The 5,305-nt window shown below is 41.7% G+C and overlaps 1 long non-coding RNA gene across 5 annotated transcripts; it reads right to left on the minus strand.

Moving 5' to 3' along the window:
- Positions 1 to 1,584: 1,584 nt before the first annotated feature.
- LOC123062636 (uncharacterized) lies at positions 1,585 to 4,917 on the minus strand. Of its 5 annotated transcripts, none has more exons than XR_006429809.1 (6): positions 4,861 to 4,917; positions 2,803 to 3,088; positions 2,373 to 2,491; positions 2,152 to 2,274; positions 1,983 to 2,062; positions 1,585 to 1,858 (listed from the first exon to the last, which is right to left on the minus strand). It is a non-coding gene; the product is annotated as an uncharacterized lncRNA (long non-coding RNA). The 5 variants fall into 5 exon arrangements; XR_006429811.1 differs by lacking the exon at positions 4,861 to 4,917 and adding an exon at positions 3,990 to 4,226 and having other exon boundaries at positions 2,341 to 2,471; XR_006429807.1 differs by lacking the exon at positions 4,861 to 4,917 and adding an exon at positions 3,990 to 4,226.
- Between the last annotated feature and the right edge of the window lie 388 nt (positions 4,918 to 5,305).

Genomic DNA, 5,305 nt, shown 5'->3' on the forward strand with positions numbered 1-5,305 from the left:
GCCCCCCATCGGCATAGGTCGACATATGACAATGGCTTTTCTACGCCTACGACTTGACCTAGGCCATCGGGATACCTCCATGTATGACGACGGGGGCCGTCGGCAACGGCAGCTATTCTAGTAGTGCACACACCCATGCATATGCATGCGGTGTAATTTTTTATGTGTGTGATGTAAACTTACGACACTAGCCCATTTGTGATGTATACTTACAACACTAGTGCATGCTCAATGCATTTGTACAACATGCATGCGACATGAGTTTACTCGCACAGTATGCATGTGTTGTACGTTTTTGTACCCATTCCAGTGAAAATGCAATTTTTTGTAGCCATTCCATGGTGAAAACTTAGCTGTGCTCGATTAGGAATCTTACATAGATTGAGCCAAACAAACATAAGACTTATGTCATTTATCATTGATGCCAAGTGTTGCAAAGGAGCCACATGAAGAACTTGCATCTCGGCGGCGCTTTGGATTTCCATATTGGTTTGGAGTAGGAAAAACGTGTGTTACCCATGAAGAAGAGCTGGTATGCACTCTGGACGGAGAACTGGCCATCCGAAGTGAGCTTCCACACAAGACTATTGGGGAACGTAGCACGCAATTTTAAAAAATTTCCTACGATCACGCAAGATCTATCTAGGAGATGTATAGCAATGAGAGGGGGAGAGTGTGTCCACGTACCCTCGTAGACTGAAAGCAAGATCTATCTGAAACGTCTCGAAACCATTCCGATGTCCAAATACTATCGTCTGATATATCAATATTTACCTCTCGACTATTTTGGGACTCCTCGTCATGTCCATGATCTCATCCGGGACTTCAAACAATCTTCGGTCACCAAAACACATAACTCATAATACAAATCGTCATCGAACGTTAAGCGTGCGGACCCTACGGGTTCGAGAACTATGCATACATGACTGAGACACATCTCCGATCAATAACCAATAGCGGAACCTAGATGCTCATGTTGGTTCCTACATATTCTACGAAGATCTTTATCGGTCAAACCGTAATAACAACATACACTACACCACAACACTACATCCCTGACAACTAGATTGGTCGGGAATACAATGTCTACCAACAAACAGTCGGTCGGGAAAGACTATTGCCGACCGACCCTGTCTGTTGGGGTAAGTCCAGACGGGAAAGCCCTTTCCCGACCGACATAGTTTTCCCGACCGACTGCTTGTCGGCTATGGAACATCTTTCCCGACCAACATTCTGTTGGGCCTGCCATGGACCTTTTCCGACCAACAGTCTATTGGCGCCGCCATAGGCCTTTCCCGACCGACCATCGGTCAGAATATTCTTTCCCGACCAACAATCCATTGGGGCTGTCATGGGCCTTTCTCGACCGACTATCGGACATGGCATTCTTTCCCGACCAACATTCTGTTGGGCCTCGCATTAGCTTTTCCCGACCAACTGTCAGATGGGGTTTATTTTGCCAACCAACGTCAGCTAGCCCTCCCATATAGCTGGATTTCACATTATCAATAGAATATCAATTATGTTACCCAAATCATTACAATAACGTGCATGTCGTCCAACAATAGTAAACCAAAACCAAACAATAATAACACACATTCAATAATTTTCACATCAAAATTTCCCATAAACTAATTTAACTTATTAAATAGGGAACAAAATATGTTCATTGTTTGAGAGCAAAAATGGGTCGCTTTCATTTCTAGAATTTGCCCTAGAGGCACATCATCTACATTGAATCCTGCTGGTGGGAAACTAGATAACCACAAGATCCTTCCATCATTCTGGTACTTGACATCAACACCTTTCTTCATCTCATTGATCCATATTCCATCGCCACATCCTCTAGCTTGAACATCTGCATGTCAAAATCCCCAGTTAATATTCCACACCATAGCTGGTGATAGATAGAGTTATGAAGATGACATCAAATGGGCTTAAATGACAAAACTGATATATGTAACATTTTGTCAGGTGACTACCCGATAATATGCATGTAGGTGTTTCTTTTTCCCGGTCGAATTTGACTGGTGGAGGCTTGAGAAAAGATGAAGCAGAGCATCTAAAACACACAGAGTACCACCCAGGATGGTGTGAGATTAAAATTAGCCTGAGAGAGAAACATGTAAAAAAATGTGTAGTAACACGTACCGCACGAGGAAGGAGATGAGGAGGGGACTCAGGGGAGAGCAGTAGCGGCTAGGGTTTTGGTGCTGCCTCCATGGGGTCGGTGGTCCCGCCGTCGCTGTAGATCCTTGGTCGATGAGGCAGTACCTGTGAAAATAGTCGAATTGGTGCCCGACGACATACATGGTCAAGACTAGATACAAACAAAATTACCAGTCTTTACTGCAGATTCAAATCATACGCACCCATAGCCCGGCATGGTAGTGCTTTGAGTGTTTGTTAGAGAAGGACGCATAGCTACAGGGTGATGCTCTTGTCAACGCCGAGCTTCATGACCATATAATCTGGACCAGCAGGCAGTGATCTAGTCAAACAGCAGCATGCACTCATCATCACCATTTTTCATATATAAAAAAATTGCATGTAGACTGGTTAGGTTTTCAGTAAACTGATACTAGCTAGTATATGTTTTCAGTAAAACTAGTACGACAATTTGGTTCGTGTACAGAGAACATATTCACATGCAGAGGACCATTTATAAAAACTGGAACCTATCTTCCACTGGAACAAATAGCACACCCGCAAGAGACATATGTACAAGGTGAAGACTAGAAACATAGTGATTCAGCCAGACATGTAAAAATAGATGTCCAGTGGAACATACAAGTGTGTTACCTTCTTATGTATAGAACTAGATGAAACTGATGCGCTATTATTGCCCGGATCAATTGCTGGTTTCTTTAAATTGTCTACACTTCCGCTGGATGGTTGGATGACTTGTCTCCATTGGAATGTCTACGATTCAACTCTTGATTGTCACTGGAAGATTTCTCTTTACTGGACTCCAGTATCATTGCTTGGCTGATTGCTTCGCCTTCTTTAGGCAGGCAAATTATTCCCATGATAAGACTGATTATGCAATGTCCATGTGCTCATAGGGGATAACTCTCTTCAGACATTCCTACATAAATGGAAGGAGTAAGAACTCAGATGATGAAGAACAGGTAGCAGCGAATAGCATGGTAAAATGTAAAAGTTGAGGGGAAAAGAAGCAACACAATAATATACCAACAGTTAGATGCCGAGTTGCCGTCTGCACTACAAATTGTTTTTTGCAGAGAAGAAAGTCCAGACTGATCATATACTATTAGTTATTTTCAACAGACATTTTATTTTATCATACAAAGTTAACACACCGCAAGGAATATATGTGAGACCTGAATAGTAGAAGACAATTCCTATATATATGAAAGACTACAAATTTAGTTGAAATAGCTATATGGAAGACTACGGGCCAACAAACCTAATATAAGTGGTTGACTAAATGATAGCCAAGATAACAATTGCAGGCAAATCAAGACAACAATAATATGGGAATGGAGGATAATAGTCATGATACCTAAAAGGCGCACCAATCGGCTGACCACATCATATGTCATTTTTAGTGTGTTTTTCTGATTCTTGTGTCCAAGCACTTGAGTGTATGGTTAGAGTTTGTTGCTAAATTTTTGGTTCATGGAGTGCTTGCGTAATTCTGTAATAATTTTCAGAACCGTAAGAAGGTGGATATGTTCCTACCTATTTGTCTTATTGTTTTTATTGAGAAATGAAATCGGGGCAGCCCTGTAAATTGGGAATGGAACACATAAATTCAATATCGAATATGAGTCCAACTAGATTGTATGTATGACACGCTAAGCATATTTTTTATGAATACAACATGGTGTAATGTAGAAGAAGTCGTCATATCATCACATTAAAATATGAGACTATTTAAAAAAAATCAGGTCGCCTTGTTAAACTGAGCAAATCAAAGTTAGCATTGCTTCTTTGATAGGAAAACACTAGGCAGACCATCTTACCATTGACTCTCCATCAACGTTCCATCATGTAAGGAACTTTTATCTTGTTATCCAGCTCTCGTAAGAAAAAACCGAACAATCATTCCCAAACCACATATTCTGAAACAATGTTTTATTAGATGGTCCGCCTTATTTCTTTACAGGAACGCAAATTCTTCTGTACTCTTCTGAAAGGAACACACTATTTTGTTTACTAACATTTGCCTATAACAGTAAGACAGAACCATGTCTAGAGATAAATCAGTGCCATACTGACATGAGTACGGATCACTGAAAGTTAGTTGGGGCAAGATGAGTGCCAAACAATTAATAAGCAACAACCAGAAGAAGAACATCGATATCTAGCTATGTGCATTGACTAGTAACAATCAATGCTGGTCTATATTCTCCTTCTATTATGTCAGTTTAGCTCGATGCCACTTCTTACCTGTTGATGGTATACAAAATATTTTTGTTATTCTCTTCATCTACAGTTTGTCTGAGAAAATGTACAGTTCATTGCCCTATGAGGTTTAACAGAATTACATTTCGTAACAGAGTTTCAGTTTTCAAGGGACAACACATTACCATGTATAACATCTAATGCTTCATTTCCAGGGAAGAAACTGGATTAATCACCAATCAATAGGCAGTAGAATATCAACATTCAGCAGCAATACGACAGTAGCACTAGCACATCAAGCAGCAGAACCGTGGCTAGCAGCACACTGCACACCACAGCAAGCACACATAGTATAACAGCAGCAAGCACACCACAACCACACAAGCAGCAAGCACCACAGGAGCAAGTAGGCACACGGTTACACAGTACTAGCAAGCGGCAAGCAGGCAGCAGCACAAACAGGGGAAGAGTGGTGAGCAGAGGAACTACCTGAGGGAGGAGCTCGGGGAGTCAGGGTGGATGAAGGGGAGTAGATCCGGCTGGGTGTAACGCCCGGATAATCTTGCTACAGTAATCCCCACTAATGTTGCCACGTCACCTCGGTTACTGTGGATAAACTCGCGTTAGATCAGAACCCGTTCTAAAACAAAAATCAAAACAAGAGCAAAGATAAAAAGTTTCAAAAGCAAAACTAAAAATTTTCGGGGGTTGTCTAAAATAGCTAACATAATTATGGTGGGGTGCACTAATTTTTGTAAAATGCTTTGGCATTTTAAATAATCTAAAAACAGAAAAGAAAATTAATAAAAGAAAAGAAAGAGAAAAAAAAAGGGGAGAGGGAGGGGAAAACCCCCTGGCCCAGCCAGTTCCCCCACCCCACCTGGCCCCTGGCCTGGCCCAACTTCCCCCCCCCTTTGGCCGGCCCATCGGCCCA

This window comes from Triticum aestivum, chromosome 3A (genome assembly GCF_018294505.1).
Source record: "Triticum aestivum cultivar Chinese Spring chromosome 3A, IWGSC CS RefSeq v2.1, whole genome shotgun sequence".
In the NCBI taxonomy this organism is placed as follows: domain Eukaryota; kingdom Viridiplantae; phylum Streptophyta; class Magnoliopsida; order Poales; family Poaceae; genus Triticum; species Triticum aestivum.